This window comes from Ictidomys tridecemlineatus, chromosome 10 (assembly GCF_052094955.1).
Source record: "Ictidomys tridecemlineatus isolate mIctTri1 chromosome 10, mIctTri1.hap1, whole genome shotgun sequence".
Lineage (NCBI taxonomy): Eukaryota > Metazoa > Chordata > Mammalia > Rodentia > Sciuridae > Ictidomys > Ictidomys tridecemlineatus.
This window is the reverse complement of record NC_135486.1, coordinates 127,061,263-127,084,885: the sequence shown is the minus strand read 5'-3', so window position 1 is coordinate 127,084,885 and position 23,623 is coordinate 127,061,263. Positions and strand designations below refer to the sequence as shown.

The window sequence follows — 23,623 nt, the reverse complement described above, 5'->3', positions numbered from 1 at the left end:
GCATAGGAGAGAAGGGTATTATCTCATTTTGTAGTCACAGGCGGATGAGGTTGGGGGCTTAGGAGGGACATATATTTCATTGTCTTTTTAGAAAAAAAGAAAAAACCAACAACAAGGAAGTGTGCATCTTCTGCCAGAAATTCATGCTTTTGTGTGTAAAACACTCAGGCAAGAGCCCAGACACCTACCAACAAGGCTGCGTCTATTGGAAAGATCGCTCCTGTGATAGGGAGCTCGGTACCTGCTCTTAGGAAAGAAACGGAAATAAAATCTTCCCCAGGTGTTATCTATGGTATTAAAAAAAAGGAAAGAGGGAGAGAGAGAGAGAGAGAGAGAGAGAGAGAGAGAGAGAGAGAGAGAGAGAGAGAGAGAGAGAGAGAGAGAGGGAGGGAGGGAGAGAAAGGCCATCTTTTAATTCCCAAGGTGTGCCAGCTTGCTTCCTGTCTCCAGGTCTGTGCACCTGATATTTCCTTGTCCTTTTCTCGGACACTGTGACCCTTATGCTGAGCCAGAAGGACAAGGGAAAGTAAAACAGGGGACATGTCCTTCTGGCTCAGCATAAGGGTCACAGTGTGCGAGAAGGCTTCCCTGACCTTCTGGACCAGGCCAGTGTGTCTCCTGTTGGTTCAGGAAGCTCTCTCGGCTTTTCCTTAGGAACCCGTCTTACCTTTGCAGCCCCTAAGGAAGGCAGGGACCTCACAGCCACATCAGAAGCTCTGCAGGCACGATCTGTGTCTTGGTCAGGACTATGTCCTTAGGGTCTGATAGGATGCGTCCTGCATCTCAGAAGCCATCCGCCATGACCTATCAGATGTGTTTGCCACCGCTAATTGTTGGGCTTGGGATGCACAGATCAGAAGCACACTGGGAAACAGACAGGGATGGCGGTGAATTCGAACTCATACCTAAAGAGAATCGATGCTTGCAAAAGTCGCATAATAAGAGGCCCAGAGTGGACCAAGGTGAACAGGTGTGCAATTTTGTGAAGAAAATTTAAGATCTTGATTTTAGGGAGACCATTTCAATTTAAAAAAAAAAAAACTCCCGACAAGGGTTTGAAAGAGGAGACCCTCTATTGGTCAAAGGAGTCACATGGGGGAAGCGGGGTCTGGCCTGGGGACACTGGCTGGCCTTCAATTGTGAGCCCACCTTGCTCACCTCTTTGAATTGCTCTGCTCAGGCTACATTGGAAGGGGAGAATTCTGTCCTTGGTACCATTTTTTTTTTTTTTTAAAAAAAAAAGCTTATTGAAAACCAGAGGCAAACATTGGGCATCCAGAAATCAAACCGTGAAATAAACGGCTGTCCAAAATGCAAATATTGAAAGCAGAGCTTTTGAGCTTTGCCGCCCTGGCTCTCCCAGTTTGGTGTCTAATTTACCAAATAAGAATGCAGACCTCAAAATGCCACAAGAGTTATGAACACACTCACACACACACACACACATACACACAGGGGGTGGTAGGTGGGTAATGAGGCCGATTATTAACAAATATGCTGGTTTTTACGCGTTCACACGAATGTGGTCCTTCTTCTAACTAGACCCCTGAGGAGGTCAGCACTTTATTCCAATTACATGGCAATTTCCCAGCTATTCTGGGAACTGCTCTTTGGAAATTGCCATCAGAGCTTGGAACATAATTTTTAAATGTCCTCAATTGTGACAAATCTCCAGATTTGATTTTTTTTGGAAACTGCCAAGGGTTATTTGGAGCTAAGTCCCTGAATGAGTCCGATGATTAAACTTAACAGGACTGGTTTTGGGGCCACTGTGATGTACGATTAAGCTCTAACAGGAGTAGGACAGGGACTAGCCAGGGGGCGGATTAGGCACAGGGTTGGGGGGAGAGGATGGGGCGATGGGGCAGATCCAGGTGGACCAGGGGAACCTCTAGTGGAGACAGGACGTGGGCTGGGGCTGTGCTATCTTGGCCCAAGATGTCAAGTCTAAGTGGCAAAGCAAAACAGAACCTGGTTCAGAAGGCCCGGGAGGAGCTGGAATTTGCAGAATGAAAGAGAATCCTGGACTCTTGTTCTGCTGTGCTGTAGGCTGCGAGAGCCATTCTGCTTTGCCAAGTCTGTAAGCCCTGACCAGGGAAATGGAGGGCAGCGCTGAGCTCTTGGAAAAGAACCTTTGTAAGAGCTCTGCTCAGATGACACCGTTGAGACTTGACAAGGAAACTCAACTGGGGTTTAGACCATGAAGTGGGTTGACAGATGGACTGCAGTGCCATCCAGGACCGGGGTTTACACCTGCACCAATGGCTAGCTCCTTCCCAGGGCTTCCAGTGCCCAAGCGACAGGCCTTCTGGCCTTATCGCCACCATGGTTTCCTATCCCTCTCTCCATCTTGCTCTCCAAGCTTCAAGCAGAAAGCTCAACCAGCAGTTTTCTTAAACACTCCCGCTCATCTCAGCCCCGGGGCCTTTGCTCCTGCCACACTCGCAGGAACGCTGATGTATTGTGTCTTTTACTGTCAGAGATATAACTCTGCATGACACAGGGTAGGTGCTCAATCAATGTTTGTGCAGTGAATCAGCAAATGGATGACAGCTTGGCCCGTAGGAGAGAATTAGCCCATTTTACTGCAGGGGTTGAAGGAATTTGAGGATGAATAGAATTGGCCTGCATTGATTGGGTCCAGGATGGCCACACAGTTCTGTCACACGTGGGGGGCAGCAAGAAGGTGCTTGGTGGACCAATGGGTGGGGCCCTGGAGCTCAGGAGAACCATAGGTCCCAGGGCTGTGCCCTTGGAGGCCAGGGGAGGAGAAGCAAAAGACCACAGAGCATCTCTGGCAGAATGGACACTGTGGAGAGCTGGTTTTGAGTGGTCTGGCCAGTAGAACCTGTGGTGGACATGAGTGGCTAGTGAATGAGCTCCGCCTGTGTGTCAGACAGTTAGTAGCAAGCCTCTGCTTGTCTCCTCTTCCACACCACAGAGAGAATGGCCAGCGGCCAGGGCACAGGAGCCCCCTGCCATTTCCCAAGGAGCCTTGAGAAGCAGGGTTTTGTCACCCAGGAGGAATGTCGCTTTGAAACAGGTTGTTCTCGGCGTGGCCGACTCCATTGTTCTGCGCCCAAGGGGAGGCAGAGCATCATGGTGGACGAATGTTGGGGGAAAAGCAGAACTGGAATCAGGAAGGAGGGAGAGGGGGAGGGGAGGGGGAGGGGGAGGGGAGGGGGAGGGGAGGGGGAAGGACAGGAGGAGGGGGGAGGGGGAGGGAGAGGAGGGAGAGAGAGAGAGAGCCCCTTCCCCCCAGAGGATCCACCTCCTCCAGCTGCACCCTACCTGCCCATAGTCACCGCCCACTTAATCCCACCAGGGGATTAATGCACTGATTAGGTTGAGGCTCTCTTTACTCAATTATTTCACCTCTGAACTTTCTTGCATTATTTTTTTTTTTCATTTCACACGTGAGTTTGGGGAGAACACCTCAGATCTACACCCTACCACGGGTTGTCTCTCTGTAGAACTCTTTCTAGGGGGCCTTTGGTTTATATGACAATTTATCATCAGATGTGATCTCTGCCCTGTCATATTTTTTCTTTTTCAAAACAGCGTCTGCGGTACCTAGACGACATCTTATTCCCTTTTCTTAAAAATTAAGGAAATAAACTGAGCAGTTTAGAAAATAGCTCTCTACATTAAAGGAGAAGGATAACCCTAACCACCACCTGAGCAGCCATATCTCTAAAATGGGACCCCCGCTAACTTCCCCACCAACATCCATGTTTTTGTCTCTGGGACGTTGTCCAGTATCAGGGGTGTGGACATTTCCCTACCAAGACATCCCCCCTGAAAAGCACACAGAGGTACGAAAGTTATTCTAACAAGAAGGACGAGTTAAGTACATCATAACACATGGCATCTAGGAAATGCTACAGAGATCCGAAGACTTCAGAGCAAGATGAAGAACCCTTTGTGATAGTGGTGGAAAGTGCCGATTTCAAAGCACAGAGACGGAGCAGCCCTGAACTCACTTGCTGATGAGGAATGGCTGGCAGGCAGGGAGGGAGATGATGGAATGGTTGCATTCATTCATTTTCATTCATTCACTGAAAAATTTGCTAGGCTTTCTCTCTGTTCGATTTTCCAATTTTTAAAAATGTGGGTATGATATTTGAGTTTAAAGCAACAAACAAAAAAATACCCTGAGGCTGATTCCTTGTGAAAGCAAGATCTTTCTTGTAGAAAGTGCTCACCGTCAGGACAGATGGCCGGATGCTGAACCAAACGCCACCACAGGTTCCATCTGTCATCAGATTCTGATGTAAGACCCGCCAGGACCCGATCGCATCATGAGCAACATTTGTGCACCATTTTACACTTTTCCAGGGGCCTTCATGAGGTTACCTGTGGTCATTTCTGCCCAGTGGCTTGTTTATCTCATCTGTTGGCTTTTTCCTACCCCAGAGCTTAAGTGTACTTTGCACACGTAGATGTTTAACTCTCCATCCCTTCCAGGTGGTTTATACAACCTTTAAACAAACTCCAGTGGCTCCTGGGAGTCTTTCTTTAAAGAAAGGTGGTCCATCTTCCAGGTCCTGCATGTCCTCCTGCCCACCCCCTGAGCTGGTTTCATGAACATGGTCATTTTATGAAACAACCTTGGTTCCCACAAGTCACAGGGTCCCTGATGGCCCCAGGTAGCACGGAGCTGGGAATGTGCCCTGGCAGACCAGCCACCGGTGAAAGCCGTCAGAGCCTCATGGGGCACTGGGGAACCTGAGTGTCACACATTGGGCCATCTGCTGCTCAATTCCAACAGATAAAGGGAGGCAGGAAATGCACCCTGTCAGTACTGTTATTTAGAGTGTCTATTTAAGAAGAGCAGAGCATGCTGGCTATGTCAGCTGACAACTTGCTTCTCCTCCCTCATCTCCACAATCTATCTTAGAATATTTGCATGGTGATGCATTTTTCAGGGCTGCATAGCATCCCATAGATGACTACACCACAGTTTGTTCAGCCAATCCTCTAACAGTGGCTGTGGTTCCTAGCTTTTTACCATGACGGATACTTCACAGTGAACTTATTGTGTGCCTTCTTTTGTACTTGGGTTGAGGGTTTCTTTTGGTCTATTCTGAGAAGAGTAATCACTGTCTCACAGTAAATGTGTGTCTTCATTTTTTTTTCTTTAAGAATTTTTTACTAGTGCATTATTATTATTATTTCTTTTTACCTAGAAGACCCCAAAAGCTCCACCAGAAAACTTCTAGAACCAGTAAACTAATTAAGCAAAGTTGCAGGATATAAAATCAACACCCATAAGTCAAAGGCATTTCTGTGTATCAGTGACAAATCCTCTGAGAAGGAAATGAGGAAAACTACCCCATTTACAATAACCTTAAAAAAAAATAAGATACTTGGGAATCAACTTAACAAAAGAGGTGAAAGACCTCTACAATGGAAACTACCAAACCCTAAAGAGAGAAATCAAAGAAGATCTTAGAAGATGGAAAGACCTACCTTGCTCATGGACAGGCAGAATTAATATTATCAAAATGACCATCCTACCAAAGGCACTCTACAGATTTAATGCAATTCCGATCAAAATCCCAATGGCATTCCTCATAGAAATAGAAGAAGCTATCATGAAATTCATCTGGAAAAATAAGAGACCCAGAATAGCTAAAGCCATCTTAAACAGGAAGAGTGAAGCAGGTGGCATCGCTATACCAGACCTTAAACTATACTACAGAGCAATAGTAACAAAAACAGCATGGTATTGGCACCAAAACAGACTGGTAGACCAATGGTACAGAACTGAGGACACAGAGACTAACCCACTAGTGCATTATAATTGTGCCTAGTCTGTGGGTTAATTCTGACATCATCATAAAAGCATGGAATGTAACTTGCTCCAATTCTATTCCTAGCACTTCCCCCTTTCCTCCCCTCTCCTCCCTCTATTCCCTTTCCTTTACTCTCCTGGTCTTTTGAAAATTCATTTATAATATTTTAAATTATTGCATTATAGATGTAAAGGTGAAAGTCACTGTGGTATATCTTTGTGTGCACACAGGACAGCTGGGTGAACTGCAATCCACGTTCCTCCCTCCTCACGTCCCTCCTCCTGTCCATCTTCTTTCTCTTCTGTATAGATATCTTTTCTATCTTCCTGGGCTTCTGACCTCCCTTCCCCCTTACTTTGCTCTAGTTTCTGCACATAAGGAGAGAACACTGGACCTCGACTCTCCCAGTCTGGCTCATTTCACTTAGCAGGATGATCTCCGGTTCCGTCTATCCACCAGCAGACGCCATAATTCCATCCTTCTCTGTGGCTGAGTGAAACTCCCCTGTGCCTGCACACCACCTGAAGCAGATCCCCAGAGCCTCCCAAGGCAGACAGACTTCTTCCTCCTCCTGCCCGATTTTCACCAACGTTGGAGGTCATCAACTTGATTTTCCTGCCCTCCCGATTGGTTCTCTTGGGGGTACCGCTGCAGTTGATTGGGGATTGAAATGAGGCGACACCATTGTCCCAGAGTGTCATATCCCCACTCTGCGTTCCTGGGTGACTCTTCCTCTCTTTTCTTCTAATGCCTGGGGTTGACTACCCACCGCCTGGCCTTGAGATGCTAGCTTCTCGCTTCCCACCAGTGATCCTACGGCACTGATTGGATACTGAATTCACTTATTGATTTCACAGAATTCGTGCCTGTGATCTCTGTCCCTTATTTGATCCTTCTGGCACAAACACATTCAAAACGAAGCCATCTTTCTGACATACCCACCGCTTCCCTTATGGCCAGATCCCAATTCCCAGGCACCCCCAGTGGAAATGCAGACCGGCCCTGCCTAATGCCATAAAGGGGATCCAGCAGCGTGTTCTGCCGCGAGCCTCTCTTCCTGCTGCTGGAGAGACTCTCGTTCCTTGTGCATCGATTTTGCAGGGGACGGTATAGACAAGCTATCGAGAGACTTTGCCACATCCCCATGGTTCATCCTCCTCCCATTACGGGAGGCTTCTGCATTGCAGAGTCACGGGGTGGGTGCTCAGGGACGCAGGAGGAACCCCGGGCATCTAGACTGCACCGTGTTGGGGCCCTATTTCCCGGTCGGTGATAACAGATGGATGATGCATCCCACCACGCTGTTGTTTGGGGAGAGATCTGTCTGGGCAAAATCTTGAGAGAAATCAAGCAGGTGTTGGAGGGCTGATATAAGGAAGAGGGATTAGTCATGTCTGTGTGGCTTTAAGCAGCTAAATAATCCATTGCCCTTGCTCCTCTCTGAGCCTTTGTCGAATAGCATTCCACCAATTCTATTGGTCTTCAGCAGAGCATCCGGGGCTGTTCCAATGCTGGAGATAGGAAGATAAGAGGGGGAAAAAAAAGACTGTTCTCAAGAAGTAGACAATTTAGTGGCAGAGATGTACATCAATCAAATGTCACACCCTAATACGAAATTACAACTGTAATAACTGAAATGAAAAAAGAGGTGCAGGTGCTAAGAGTAAATATAACAGGCGCAATTAATTGACTCAAGAGGTCAGGAAAGGCTTCTAGAAGGAATTTACAAATGAATTGAGGGGTAAGTAGGCAAAGGGTTGGCAAAATACCATTTCTAGCTGCAGGACAAGCATGTGCAAAGATCCTGTGGCAAAAAGGAATAGTGTACAGTCAAGGCCTGTAGGGTTGGGAGCATAGTGCAAAGGAGAAATGTGGTCTGGGATGGACTTGGGTAGCTGAGCAGGGTCCAGAAAGAAGATGATGTTGAGAATTTGAGGTTTTATCCTTAAAACAGTGGGAAGCCTTTGACAGGTATGAAGCAAGCACCCGTTGGGAGTGGGCTGGGAGACTAGAGAGTGGCTCAGATTGTAGTTTGCAAAGACATCTCCGAGTGCAGCGTGGAAAATCAAAGTCGTACCATTTCCTGGTTCTGCAGAGAGGCATCGGAAGATTCTCCATTGCTGTTGGGATGAAATTAAAAATCTTCAACGTTGTTTTTAGGACACTTCCCAGCGTGGTTCATGTCAGCTCTAAATCCTGATCTCAGACGATGCTCATTATCCGCCTCACGCCCAGCAGTTCCCGTGGCTTGTGTCTGTCAGCTGGTGCTGGGCTCCTGCCATCCACAGCCACCGAAACCAGCCTTTCTTCTCGGTTCTGTGCCACCTGGGCTGGCTGAGGATAGGGCTCAACGCTGGTGGACGGGTCTCTGAGGTCCACGCAGCTACCCGGGTTCTGCTTTCCTCATGAAAATCCCAAGAATAATGCAGGACCCCGCCAAGCCACTAAAGCATACTGATAGCCTGGGCTCGTGTCACCGCGGTTGACATCTCACTGATGAAAGCAAAGCCCAGTATTGGCGCAATGAGAAGATATTTGAAACTTGTGAGTTGGGTGAGTGCGGGCAAGTTAATAGCCTCCTTCTAAGGCAGTTTCTCATTTGTACAAAAAAAAAAAAAAAAGATAAAGATCATACTAATATCCCCTGATCTCCTGAGAACTAACTTAGTTAAGTACTTGGACAAGTACCTGGAATATAATAATTGCTCAATAAACTCCAAGTCTCATTTATACAGTTTCTTATCTCCTTATCCAAAACCAGACTTGGAAATTGAGAATGATTTCTATTTTAGAAAGGTGACGCTGTCCGTACATCATAGACTGTCTAACACCTCACAAATTCTGGGATCATAGCCCCCTAACCAAACTCTTGAATATTCTGCCGTGAAACACGATCATTCACACGTAAAGTGGGAAAATGGAATTTGCAGACACGTGTCAATCGGACCAGCTCAGCTGCTGTCACAGAAATTAGTCCTTAGTTCTTCGCTTTGGTTTTCTGAGCCTTTGGGGTTTGTGGTTCGTGCATGAGGGGTGGTGGCCAGTTCTGGGACATGGTGTGGCGGGACCTATTTTTGCATATGCCTGCTGCCCTCTTGAAATGCCCTCCAGACCCCTCTTTATGCACAAATGCTAGTTGTGGCAGGATCCCAAATATCACCTCATTCTTTGGACGCCCATCACCCTGCAAGCTGGAAATCACGTCTCCCGTGGCTGCCATCTCCGGACATTGATCCATCTGCACCCCGGGTCCTAATTACTTGCATTGATTCCTGAGTTTAGGGGTTGTGTAAAACCCCAGGGGCTCCATCGATGTTCTTGATGGACTCTGATGTTGGATGCCATTGACACCTGGTCCCCTCCCTCAAGCCGGATGCTAATGGATACATTGGAACCTCCATGGCCAGGAGCTACAGAGCGCTGACGCCGCGCCCACCGGTGCCCTGCACGTATCAGCCGACTCAGACCCTGCTCCGATGCAGGGACGTGGTCGTTAGGTCTATTTTATAGATGAGAAAACGGAAGCAAAGACAGACCTACTACCTCGCCAGTCGACTGGAGTTGTCCATTACCTGGGGGACTTTCCTGGGTCCCGATGGCATCCGTTACTGTCGGTGGCTCAGAGCTGCTGCTCTGCTCTGCTCTGTGTATCAGAATAATATCAGAAATGAGGGACGGACAGGAGTTCAAATGGCAAAGGCAGATTTGACCCAGAAGCTATTGCAGTGGGAGAAGTGGGATCTCTCGGGACAGACCGGGGCTCTGTTATGAGCATGACAGGGACAAGCAGGAATTGTGACCCCGGAGCAAGGGTAGCGGGTCGTTGATGGACAGAAGGTGACCGGGAAGATGTGGAGGATGGCGGCTCTGCAGGCTCAGCAGGGGCCGGGTGGGAGGGCAGGGAGAGGGGCTGGGCTTACTCAGGTCTCAAAGGTGGAGGGGGCTTACTAAAGCAATCAGCAGGTTTCAAACGGGACTAAATGGGCCAGGCCAGGGCTCAAAGTCAGGCCTAATCAGAAAGAGTGCTCAGCCGGGTGCCGTGGCGCACACCTGTCATCCCAGCGGCTCAGGAGGCTGAGGCAGGAGGATGGCGAGTTCAAGGGCAGCCTCAGCCAAAGTGAGGCACTAAGTAGCTCGGTGAGACCCTGTCTCTCAATAAAATACAGAATAGGGCTGGGGATGGGGCTCAGTGGGCGAGCGCCCCTGAGTTCCATCTCAGGTACAAAACAGAAAAGATGGCTCAGAGGGGCCTGGCCCAAGTTTAATCCAGGAAAGAATCTTATCATCAGGGTCACCTTGAACACTCCAAGAGAGCCAACACCTCCGTCCCTCTGGGGGACCGTTCAGATGAAGAATTCAGCTTCGCAGCTTCACATGTGACCCATGTTTTGCCGGCTTTTGTCAGCGAACCACTCACCCAGATTCTCTTGGAGATGACGCGGTGTTGACCTCAGTGGCCCAGCGGGGACAGCGAAGGCCATCCACCCGGGGCAGACTCACTAAGTCCAGTTCCGCAGCCGGCCTGTCTGGCTGTGGAGTTCTTTCAGACATCTGGCTCCCTGGCGGCAGGGCCACCACCAGCTGAAGGGGACACAGGTCCGGCCAGCCTTCCTGAGCTCAGTAGCTGCAGGAGCAGGGGCTTCAGTCCCACAGGATCCTGGGACTTGGGACAAGGATTAGCTGGGCTCATCCCTCATCTGCACAGTAAAAGGATAAGCCCCACCTGCTCCAGTTGTCCTGGGGATTAAGTAAGATAACCTGAAGGCCCCTGGAGGGAGGCCCAGCAGGGGGCCAGGCACTCCACCATCCACGCTTTGATCAGGTGCCCCATTATCACTGAAAACACAGCCCTGGATCAGCTCCTGGGCCTCCCCCCACTGGGCAAGCCTTGTCTGGGCAGCAGGTGGACTCCCATCTGACTTCCATCCCAGGATCTTCTCATTAAACCCTTCTGTAAGCATTGACCCCACCTGCTGCCAGGGCACAGCCTCCCAGTACCATTTGGTGCCGGGGAAGACTGGAAGCTGAGAGGGGATTCAGATCAGAGCCACCTGGGGATGTTCAGGGATCGGGCATGAACTCATGAATATGCATCGGGCCAGCAGGGTGCCACGGACCATTTTTTTTTTCCCCAGAGGAAAATTGAATTTGGTTTTGTGTCTGGATTCATCCACCGCAGGATACACAGGGCAGAGCGTAAGTTCCTTCTGCAAGCTGGATCATACCAGGCAAGTTGCTTAACCTCTCTGAGTTTTAATTTCCTTACCAATGAATTAGAGCGGATCATGCATTTCTAAGGGTGTCGTGATGGAACTACAAGGCGGTAAAACACCAGCTGCAGGACTGTCACGTGGTACCATGGGCCCAAATGGCAATGTAAAGAAAGTTCAATCTCCTTAGCAAGGTTTATGGGGCCCTGGCTGTCTGAATCCCACTCTCTATTTTAGCTTTTGGGTTGCAGATATCAGTACTTCAGCCCTGGGGTTTAAAGGTGGCACCGGGCCCAAATGATATTCCAATTCTCCAATCTTTACCACTGTAAACACACCATACACACACACACACACACACACACACACACACACACAGTGCTTTGCTCTATCCTTTAGCATCTCTGTAAATGGGAAAGAAAAACAGGCTCCTAAGCATCAGTCGGCCTAAATGCTTTTCTGTGTCCTAGACTGGGTTTTGATAAACTATTGTCCATGAGTTCACTTTGACCTGCTGCCTGATTTTACGTAGTCCACGAGCCAAGAACGCTTTTTTACATTTCTAAATGATTGGGAAAGAATCAAGAGAATGATAGGATTTGGTGATTCGTGAAAATCATAAAGTTCAGACTTCCACATCCATCAGTAAAGTTTCATGAGAACACACTCCTGCCCCCTCCGTCCAGGGGTGTCTGCGGCTGCTTTTGAGTTCCAAGGCAGAGCTGAGCCATTGAGACGGAGACGGCGTGGGGGGTAAGGCAGAAAGGCTCCCATCTGACCCATCAGGAAAGGTGTGGAGTTCTGTCCTAGGTCCGACTTGTGCATGGGCAATTCAGCCTAAGAAATGACCCCGACTGTGGGACACACTCACCGTCCAGAGTCTCCAAAGCAGTGATTGTGCAGTTGGCTTCTTTCAGGAAGGAAATGGAGGGCTGTAGGAGGCTGGGCAGTTTTGACCGTCTCATTTTTAGAGAATGTCCATGTGCTGATTGCTAGACAGTTCCATGAAGAAGACTCAAGCCTCTGATTGACAGTTGGGAAAGAGAGTCCCTTAAATCCCGGTGACGATCTTCAGTAGCTTTTCAACCTTCCTAACCCTCGGTTTCTCCATTTGTAAAGTGAAATTGATAACCGTTCTTACTCTGGGGCCCTGAGATTTAAGTCGCACGAACTTGGTGGATACCAGTGCCGTGCCCTTGCACAGAAGAAAGCCTTCAATGAAATACACAGTATTGTTATTACCTTTACTAATATTAAAACTACTATTACTTAATAAGGATTCATATTATTTCCAGTCTGTTAACTGCCGTGGGACTGAGGGTTGGTTATTTCAGTTATCAAAGTCTTAGAAATGCCCGATGCGGTGGTGCCCACCTGTAATTCCAGCAGCTCTGGAGGCTGAGACAGGAGGATGGCAAGTTCAAAGCCAGCCTCAGCAATTTATCGAGGCCCTAAGCAACTCAGGGAGACCCTGTCTCTCAATAAAATATAAAATAGGGCTGGGGATGGGGCTCAGCCGTTGAGCGCCCCTGAGTTCAATCCCTGGTATCAAAAAGAAAAAAAAAAAAAGTCTTAGCTATTTCATCTATAAAACTAATAATGCAACCGATTTCACAGAGCAGGGACTTTAAGTTTCATCCTGGATAGTGCATTTCTGCATACAGTAGGCATCCCAAGGTTGTTTTCTGGACCCTCCCCTCTTCCTTGTAACCCTGAGGCTCTCTGAGTTTGCCTTGTCCCGGAGGTTTTCACTGGATCACCCAGATGTGTCACCAGCTATCCTCCTACCTCTTTCCTGTGCCCCTGTGGCGCCTCTGTCTGAGTCATCGGAGCCCCCTGAGGGCTGGGGTCCTGTGTGGCACTCCCTGTTCACCTAAAGTTAAGGTGAAGTGAATACCAGCCTGAGAGACTTGAAGACACAAAGTAGATGTTGGCACCGGGTGAGGCAGAGCTGGCTTCTCTCCCAGGACTGGAGGGAGTGAGAAAGTCGGGCTCCGCCGTGTTGGGAGCAGGTGGCAGGGAGGCACCAAGGTGGGATGGCTTCGGGGGCGGCCAGGGAGGATCTTCGGGAAGAGCTATTTATGGTTCAGCAGGAACCAAACACCTGCTTCTGGGTCCCCCGCCTGCTTCCCGAAGCCTGGCCTTTTCCATCCCCTGGACACGGATAAGCTCACTCCTTACACCCTTCACCTCCTTCCTCCCTAGAAATCCATGCCCGACCTCACCCTGGGTGTCGCTTCTTGGCATGCCGTCCCTCCCCAGCCTCCTCTGCTACTCAGTGAGGCCATGGACATTCCTGCCCATGGGGTCTCGGTGCCAGTCTCCTGTGACAATGTCTTTACAGGGTGGAGACCCGCCCCTTCCCCCTGGGCTTCTGTCCTGCTGGACAGGGTGGGTGGAGCATGGGCCAGGGACCCAGTTACCCCAGAGCAGTGGACTCTGAGTCTGAGATTTGAGAGCACATTATTTATTTGGTAAGCGAACCCAGAAAACACGGGTGGGAGCGTGGGGAAGTGAGCCAGGAAGGGAGGAAGCCAGGACCGGATGTGCTCATGGGCCAGTTATGGCGGATCCGTCCTGCTGGAGGATTCTGGGAAGTGGCAGAAGAGCTGCCCACCGGCCAGGAGAGGGAGCCTGGTGCTCAGCATCACTCTTCCCAGCTACTGTTGGGGCCTGCTCCCGGGCAGCTTCCCGTCTCCTACGTGTGGACCAGACCCCTTGCTGAGGCCAGAGACAGGGGAAGAGTGTGCCAGGCCTTGGGGAATGACGAATCCGCAGGGGACAAAAGGAAGCACTTCTGAAGCGGAGAGGTTGGGTATGACCGAGCACCATGAGGAAGGTGACTTGCTCCCTGGTGACCGTGGGGCCAGAGCCCAGAGCTCCGATGGCTTATCTGTGGAGCCGTTCTGTCAAAGAAAATAAAAATTCTATCTTGTTAAAGCCATCTTTGGGGTTTCTTTAGCCCATAGCCAAACCTAATCCCAAATGATGCATCAAATATAATAACAATGATGTTAATAAGGTGACCCACATGTGTTCACCACGTGACATTTGAATCTGCTTCCATGGGTGGGTACGCTCCAACTCCTCTCCCGTATGCAAGGGTAAACTTTATCACAGAAGGGACCTTTCTTGCCTTATCTCTGCCCAGTCCCTAGAAAGATATCTCTTTTTTTTTTTTTTTTTGGCTGTGGGGAATACCAGGGATTGAACTCAGGGGCACTCGCCCACTGAGCCATATCCCCTGCTCTATTTGGTATTTTATTGAGAGACAGGGTCTCCCTGAGTGGCTCAGCACCTCGCTATGGCTGAGGCTGTCTTTGAACTAGCAATCCTCCTGCCTCAGCCTCCCGAGCCGCTGGGATGACAGGTGTGTGCCACCGCGCCTGCTTTGATATGTACCTTCTAAAGGTATTGTCCAGGGGAAGGAAGGATCGAGTCCACCCAAAACATTAAGAAAGCAACAATTCATCTGATGCTTCATTACCACTAGGCCTTTCCCATGATTTTTCAAAGAACTCCATGCTTTGGAGAGTTATTAGCTATTCTGCTCAGACACTTCTTCTCCCCTCTTTTTGGTGAAACCTTCTTCATATTTCCAGGCCATGAAAGATTCTGTTGGAAACCCCCCCCCCCATTTTTCTCCTTTTTTTTCCCCCCCAAGTCTATAGGATACTGTTTAGGGAGAAATGGCAACGTCTCAGGGAAACCAGGTCCTGGTGATAAAGCTTGGTTCACCCAAGCGGAACCCAGCATCCGCTTTCCTGGGGCTAACTAAAAGCGGTGTTTCCAAAATGCTCTCAGTAGTGAAGGTGATTCTTTGCAAGAACATATCACCCCCGGGGACCTGGGCGGCAAAGTCGGGTAGTTATCTTAACATGGCGAGGTCTGGAGGTACACGTTTCTAGACTTGGTAGCCGCTGAGAAACGTCACCAGGCGTCAGAGCTCTTCCTGGGTTTCCATTCTGCCTTCCTCTGGCAGGTGGGCTCTTGCCTCTTGGTCCTTGGATGATGGGCTCAGGTCCAGGCATCACGCTGTCACACAACTGTGCTGCCAGCAGGCAGAAAAAGCTGCTCCCTCTTCCTTCTTTCTCTTTTTTTTGGTGGTGGGGGTACTGGGGATTGAACTCGGGGCACTCGACCACTGAGCCCCATCCCAGCCCTATTGTGTATTTTATTTAGAGACAGGGTCTCCCTGAGCTGCTTAGCATCTCACTTTTACTGAGGCTGGCTTTGAACTCTCGATCCTCCTGCCTCAGCCTCCCAAGCTGCTGGGATGCCCGGTTCCTGCTTCTCTTTTATTCAGAGTAAACCTTCCCAGAGCCCCACTATGAAACCTCAGTGACCAAAACTAGATCCAGTGGTCACTCCTTAAACATGGGCTTGGGGTTAGATCTGGGTAGAACTGGAGACAAGGAGGTTCCTGCCATGTTCTGTTAAGAGAAAATCAGAATCCCGATGCAAGGGGGTGGCTAGGGAAGGCATAGGGGGTGTGAAGACACAGGACCCGAGTGCCCTGTGGTCCGAGCTGGTCAGGGTCCCCCACTCACGTCCTTTCCAAAGATCCTCTGGTTTCTCCTTTGGAGAAAACCCCTCCCTTGTCCCAGCCACACAGCGGTAACTTGGGGGCCTTTCCCCTTCCCCAGGAGAGGCCAGGGAAGGAGAATAATTGCACGGGATTCAGGGCAGTGGGCGCACCACTGCAGGGATCTGTTTAATTAAATTTTATCTGCAGAAATGTAGCCTATGAAAAACCAGCGAACCTGCACGGCTCTCTTCACACATGCACTTTAAATCACAACACAGCCCCAGGAAGAACGGAGGCTTGTCATTTGGTTAAATTCGGTGCTTTCTGGGAGCTTGCTACCATTTCTTGAGATACAGGTGGACATTGATCAGTGTGGGAACCAATAAGTAATGTGTTTCCTTAGACTCGGCTTATCAGGAAGTCTCACAACTCTGGGCAGGGGGGCGATTTTATTGCAAGCCGTGTGCTCAGAGTCACGCAGAGCAAAGACGGGCTCATGCTGGAAAACATTCTTTGAATGGTTTGGAGTTTGAAGTCTGAGGTCTTGGTTGCACGTCCACTTTGTCTATTAACCTGTTCTATGATTTTTCTCCATGATTTTATGTATCAGAATCTGGGCCTCCGTGTTTTTTTAATGGAGACCCTAGGAGTAATTTAACACAAGGCACAGGTATTGAGAAGTTGAAAATAAAGTAATGCATCTTAAAACTAAGAGTGAGATGTTGGCTCTTTGGCTTTCTCAGTCCCTCAGATTCCTCTTTATTCACTCTGGAAGGAAATATGAATAGAGGAACATCGATCCCAGGAAACCAAGATGGCACCTGCTAATTGGGATAAGTCCCCAAACTTGAACGTCAGAAAAGGAAGGTAGAGCATTGGATCCATTTTATTTTCCACCCCCACTGCTGCCTCTTCTTATAGTTCAAAATGTTTTGACACATAGAAGGACAAGTGAGAGAGAAATGTTTTCTAAATAGTCCCTGAAAGAGTTTACTCTGTATTTCATCTTGTGCATGGTTGGAAGAAAGCAGAGAGCCAGATTCTTTCTCTTGAGCTAATCTGTTGGTATCTGTACAGTAAACACACCAACTAGAAAAGTGTCTTAATGACATCTCTCAAATGCATACGGATTCCTTCTGTTTGGGAGCCATGGTGCAAAGAAGAAAGTCGAAGTCGGAAAGTATCTGCTCCCCAAGGAGACCATGAGAAGAACATGCTGAAAATGTCCAGTAGCATCTTATTGTGTCTTGCGTGCTGTGACCGCCTGCTCATTACGCTTTTCTACACACTATTCCTTCCATCTCTACTCATGCTGTTTCACACCCATTTACATATTCATTTTCCCTTTCCTAAAACATTCTTCAAACACTTATTCACCTTACCTTTTGCGAGACAATGGGCCTTTCAAAGGAATGGGCTGTGTTTTCTGTCTTTGAGAAATAATAAAAATTAAATACTAACTATACTAAGTGTGTTTCTTACCTAGGGGGAGCAACAATGCACCTGTGTGTGTGTGTGTGTGTGTGTGTGTGTGTGTGTTTTGCATTCATTATTCTAGCTCAAACCTAAGGATTCAAGCATTATTTTATTGAAACATTAGCGCAACCTGGTGAGATGCATTCCCTACTTTTAAAAGGGAGTAAATAATGCATAGGTAGATGATGTGACTTGTCTCAGGTCACACAGCAAGTAAATGAAAGAGGTGCACAGAAATCATTTCCCCTGACTTAAAAAGTCATGCCATTAACCTTTATGCTGTGTGAACGCGTGTGCCTATTTCCTCTGAATCTGTGACGAACCAGTATGTGAGGCAGGAGGGCACTGTTGATATTTAGAAAATTAAACTCTGCAAGCTTGGAGACAATTTGCAAGCTTCTTGGTCACTGATTCTCTTTTTTTTAGCCAGGTGTGATCGTAGTATGTAATAAAAGAGAAGGGAATGGCAGAAAAGTCATTCTCGAAATGCTCACTAGCATCTTAAACAGGAATGTGGTGTGGGCAGCTCTTCGGGAAACCCAGGGAGGAGACACAGTTCAAAGTCTTGGGGCTCATCCCCAATTATTCAGGGAGAATGAGGCAGTTCCTCCCTCCACTGGGGCTCACTTTAATGGTCTTGGAGTGGATACAGGAGGAAATCCATCAAGGAAAATGTGGAGATAGCGATGAAATCAGGAACCAAGGTGGGGCGAGGGGCGGAGAGCATAGATCCTAGAGGTGGAAAGAACTGCGCCTGTGTCCTGGCTTAGCCGCTCACTTGTTCTCTGACCTCGGTGTTCTCATCTATAAAGTGGGCATGACAGTGATGCCTCAGGGTAATGCCATTGTGCTAAGCACCGCAAAAAAATAAACTGGAAGGAATCAGTGCCACACCATGGTAAAAATGTCATGTTCATACAAGTGAGGATGTCTTGATGGGGATCTCTTTCCTGGGCCACTCTCCTCAGTGCAATAACACAGGATCCCAGTATTTATCCTTTTAGCTCACTGGTTTGGAGTCATCCAACCTTGAATAAGCAGAGGAGCCAGGCATGATGGTGCACACCTGTAATCCCAGCAGTTTAGGAGACGGAGGCAGGAGGATCACACGTTCAAAGCCAGCCTCAGCAACTTAGCAAGGCCCTAACCAATTCAGCAAGACCTTGTCTCTAAATAAAAAAAATAAAAAGGGTTGGGGATGTGTCTCAGTGGTTAAGTGCCCCTGAGTTCAACCCGGTACTAAAAAAAATGAACAAAAAACATGAAGGAGGACCAGACGTGGTGTCCCACACCCGTAAATCCCAGCAACTTAGGAGGTTGAGGCAGAAGGGTTGCAAGTTCGAGGCCAGCCTCAGCCATTTAGCAAGACCCTCAGCAACTTAGCCATACCCTGTCACAAAATACAAACATTTAAAGAGGACTGGGGATGTACCACAGTGGTCAAGTGTTCCTGAGTTCAATCCCCAGTACAAAGAGAAAACATGAGGACTAGAAGATGGGTACTTAGCCACCTCAGCCTGCAGCGACACCCACTATTCCCCATGCAGAATAAGATGTATAGCCAACCACACGAAGGCAGGCTGGGAGACGCAGAAGTATCATTAGTGAACACTACGCATCTCTCAGACTCTCCTAGGCTCATTGTGATGACATGAGTTAGCACATGAACCATCACCTAGAACAGTGCCCTGCACCTAGTAAGACCTCAGTAAATCCTGTTATAAGTTCTCTCACTCCTCTTACCCTTACTACCATCCAAGATGCAGAGGAAGGTATGGTTACATTAACCCAGAAAGAATGGCAGGGCTCAGTGGCACATGCCATCCCCGGCAACTCAGGAGGCTGAGGCCAGAGGATCAGAAGTTTGAGGTCAGCCTCAGCAACTTAGTGAGGCCTTGAGCAACTTAGTGAGATCCTGTCTGTAAATAAAACATAAAGTCTGGGGATGTGGCTCAGTGGTGAAGCACCCTTGGTTCAATCCCTGGTGCCCTCCACTCCCCACAAACAAACAACAAACAAACAAAAAGTCAGAGTTGAATTCTGGGCTAGAAATATCAAAAGGAAAAAAAATCAAATCAAATCTAGAAGTGATGGTGGATTTTTGAGCAAGAAAAAAAAAATTACTAACTTCATGTCACATTAACATCACCACTGTCCCTCAGATTGCAAGCAGAGAAACGCAGCAGCTGGGATCTTGAACTTGCAATTTTCCCCCTGAACCAGTTCCTTTCCCCATTTTATTATTATTATTATTATTATTATTATTATTATTATTATAAGCCTCAACCACTCACTGGTACAGCTAGACCTCAAACTTGCCCTTCTGACTTCCTTTGTGGCCAAAGCTGGCCTCTATGAGCGTCTCATTCCTAGACAGACCCAAAACCCTCAATGATTTGGACGCAGCAGCATGTACTTATTCCCAAGGGGCTTCCTCCACGTTTTATCCTCAAAATCATCAAAGAATTTAACGTTGTAAGGCTGGAGGCAAATGTCCTTCCAATTTAAGCTCGACGTGCTTGTCCTTTGCAGACCCGAAGGTATTTTAGCTGAGTCAGGACAGCCTTGCTGGGGATCTGCCAATCTTACTGGTGCGGTGGGGGCAGAGGCAGAGAGGCTACTTGGCGTTTTCTGTGGGCAGGATCTAAGAGTGCTTTTGAAAATGGCCCCGCTGAATATGTATAACAAAATAAAAGAGCATTTACAAAATTTAGTTCCAAATTCCCCTGCAAAATTGTATGCACGCGAGGGTGCTTTATTTCAACATACAGAATGCTCACAGCAGCCGTATGGTGCAGGTCCTGTTGTTATTCCCATTTTGCAGAAGAGAAAACTGAGGCATATTTAAATACCTGCCCAAAGTCCCACCCCTGGGAGAATGATGGCGCTTCCTAATCATGTGCTCAGTGGCCTCAATGATACTGATGGATAAACTTCCATCTCGCGCTCCAGGTCGAGTTCAACTTCCTGTGCTCACGCAAGCAAGGCATTTGACATCACCTGAGATCATAATGAGCAAAAAGACTTACAAATGAACTTGATTGGAATGTCATGTCCTTTTCCCCACAGAGCTCTTCCCAAGGACCTCCTCTGGTCTATTATTTGATTGACATGACATCTGTACTTTGGAAAAGTAAGGTACACGGGAGGCAGATGCCATGACACTTTTAACACCCCCGGTGTGTGTGGGGTGTAGAGAATGTCACTTCATTTCCATAGCCATCCGTCAGGCTTTGTCCTTCGTGGGTAGCCTGAGCATCTCCAGGTGTTGGCCAGCAACCGGGCAGCTCAACTTTTGACAAGGAAGGTGAATGAGAAGATGAGCACCTGGAACTTGCACAGTGGTGGAGATGCACATGACACTGCTGGCCTCCGTTTCTCCTCTGGGAAGCGCAGTGGGCAGGAAGGGAATCTTGCAGTATGTGTTTTCTCATATTTACCTGAACGTGGGGTGGTCGGGGTGGGCAGTGGAGATGTGAGCATGCATAGAGCCCTGGGGACAAACCTTCTTGGGGGCTGCAGTTCAGAGATGCAGCACCTGGGCAGAGACTGGGGTCAGAAAATGGTCCCCATCACTTTGGGGGATATATTCAGAATGCTCCAGAGCTGTGGTCCTCAAGACACGGCACCCGGACCTGCAGCATCTGCATCATCCAAGAATACGTTAAAAGCCCATTTTTACGGGCTCTACCTCAAACTCTGTGGGTGGAGCCTAGACATCTGAGTTAAAATAAACCCTCCAGCGGATTGGGGGCAAGCTGAAGTGTGAGAACCACTGGTCCAGAGCAGGAGATGTTTTTTATCTTATAGTTCTCAATTGAAATTCAGAATATTTTTCCTTTTACAAGTCATATGACATTCTTTTTGAAAAACTAGAAAAAAATGCAGAAAGTTCACAAATTTGCCGATGGATCCTGTCTCGCAGAGGTAGATCATGATTATTAGGTTTTGGGTGCGGGTGCGTTTAGATGCTTTCCTGTGCATAAGACTCTCTCGGGTTGGCCTTCATTTCCTTCCATGAGTTGATCTGAGACTCACCTCCTGGAATCGAGGCACCTGAGCCTGAGTGGGTCTGGAACCTCCAGAGGGGAAGGGTGTGGTTTGTGACTCTCGGTTGGAATGGGGGAACCCGGGGGTTAGAGGCTGCTCCTCGAGCAGCCCTGGAGGCAGTGAGTGACCAGAGCCGCTGTAAGCTGTGTGTGACTGTGTCACCCGCTCTGTCATTCTCATTAGATGGAATAAGATTCATGCCAGCTCAGAAATCATTTCAGTGATCAAAATATGTGAAAGGCTGTCGCGGGCAAGAGGGATTAATCTCTCCCTGATTACAGAAGTAGGAGGCTGTTTCAGGGAAGGGAGACAGACAGATGCTGGAGGGGGCAGATTGTAACTCAGGGTCAGGAAGAGCCCTTGCAATCAGAATGAAGCCGTGACGGAAAGACTGGCTAATGAAGTGCAGGACCCGTGGTGCCGTTCCCTGGCATAAGTGGCAGGTGGGCAGAGCGCAAGCCACGATGTTCTGCAGGAGAGTTCTGTGTGGCCAGCACCATGCGGACACTTTCAACCTGGAAATGTCATGTAAAACCTGGATGGCTGCACACAAGGGGGGTTGTACAGTGACTGCCCCCTTGGCTGGTGCCTGTGACTCCTTCCCTGGTTTTGTGGTTACTTCCCTGACACTGAGGTCGAGTCACAGGTGCCAATTATTCCGTGTGTGTGTTTTAATGTTACTATACTCCACCTCCTTCCTGTATGCATATTAATAAGGAGCATAATGGAATATTTCAGAGTGTGGATTCTCGATCCAGGTTACCTGGGTTCAGGTCCTCCTGCCTCTGACCCTGACCGGCATGGGGACATTAGCCTGATTACTTAATATCTCTCTGCGTTTTATTTCCTCGGATTAAAAATTCATAAAACAGCCTTGCTATGAGAATTTAATAAGCTGATGAAAGTGAGGTGCCTAGAACAGTGTCCGAGAGTGAGTCACCATCAAGAAAGGCTATGATGATTACTACGAGTGATAATTATCACTACTGCCCTTCATTCTTTACTGCCTACGTCCGCCACATGAGTCACTGAGTTACTGATGAGTGACTGAGCATCCTTTATGCGTTTGCTCATGCCCCCGTAAGATAGGCCTCAAGTCTTTGGAGCAGAATTGAGGACGGCGTTCTGTCTGGAATAGACATTTTATTTCTTGATACAGGGAGATTTCTAGGATCACGACCATGTAGGGAATTTGAACTTCATTAATTCAAGAACTGTGTTACCCTGCTGGGCAGGTGAGGGTCCTGGCACCGCACCTGGTACAGTACCCACTGGAGTGGAAGGATGGTTTTGTGGTTTAGACAGGAGGTATCCCACCCCCGAATTTTGCAGGAGACAATGCAGGAACCTCAGAGGTAAAATGATGGGGTTCATCAGTGGATTAATCCATTGGATGGGTTAACAATCTGAATGGGCTAATGGGTGGTAACTGTAGGCAGGTAGGGCGTGGCCGGAGGAAGGAGGTCACTAGGGGCATGCCCTTGAGGATGATATCCCTGGTTCCTGGCCCCCAAGCTCTCTCTCTGCTTCCTTCCTGGCTGTGAGGAGAAGAGCAGCATTCTTCCACCACACTCTTCCGCCATGACGTTCTGCCTCATCTCTGGCCCCAAGCAAGGCGGTCGGCCAACCACGGACTGACCCTCGGAAACCATAGCCACAATCAACTTTTCCTCCTCTAAATTGTTCTTCTCAGGTCTTTTGGTCACAGCAGCAAAGAGACTAACTCACGTGGTCTGAAGAGTGTGTGTGTGTGTGTGTGTGTGTGCGCTTGCTTGTGTGTGTGTGTAAAATCCTTTCAGTTTTTGCCCCTCTTCTTCCTCGACGTGATCTGGAACAAGCCCCTCAGCCTCTCCGAGGATCCGTTTTCTCCTCTGAAAAATGAAGCCAAGGGTCCCTTACCCGCTCACGTCCCTGTTGAATGAGGCACATGGATATAGGGGACTGGCACATGACAGATGCAGTTTTGTGTCCCTTTCCATCTTTCCTAAGGGGGGGGGGAAGGGGGGGGGCTTGCTTTCCATCTCCTGAACTTGAACTTGAGCTCATCATGTACTGATCTGGAGCAGATGGTCCCCATTTCAGCTCATCCAGGAGCCTGGGAAGATGAGCCGATTATTCAGTGTGAGCTCCATTAGGGCCACCTGCTCTGATTTCAGGCACCTGTGTGGGGCTTCCCCAGGAGCAAAGCACTTTTCCCAACCCCAACCCCAAAGAAGCAGGCTGCTCCCGGTGCCCAGAGCCGTGCCTGGCTCAGTGGGACCCGCAGCCTAAGTTGATCAATGGACAGATCAGTGCTGTCCGGGCCCGTGGGCTTCACCCGTAGGCTGCAATGAAATGTCATCTTAAGCCAGAACGCACCTCCCTCCCACGGCCAGTCATTCGCCAGGCGTTAATGGTAGCACAGGCAACCGTGTGGCCTGTGGCCTGAAGCCACGGATTCAGTCCTATCTGAGCCTCAGTGTCCTGTTTGCAGATAGAACTAGGACCATAAAAACTGTCATGGAAAATAAACGTGACTTCAAGACACAGCCTGATACCTAATAGTTGCTCAATACACACTG

General features: G+C 48.6%; 1 protein-coding gene and 1 long non-coding RNA gene across 5 annotated transcripts in view; one reads left to right on the top strand and one right to left on the bottom strand.

Annotated features, from left to right (window-relative positions):
* Window positions 1–10,485, bottom strand: part of LOC120887297 (uncharacterized) — a 32,313-nt gene extending 21,828 nt beyond the window's left edge. For both annotated transcript variants that reach the window (XR_013426982.1, XR_013426981.1), the window contains exon 1: window positions 10,216–10,485. This is a non-coding gene — a long non-coding RNA (uncharacterized LOC120887297). The remainder of the gene's footprint in view (window positions 1–10,215) is intronic.
* The window catches only part of Hs3st4 (heparan sulfate-glucosamine 3-sulfotransferase 4), a 340,113-nt gene that overhangs the window by 195,304 nt on the left and 121,186 nt on the right, over window positions 1–23,623 (top strand). The window lies entirely within an intron of this gene.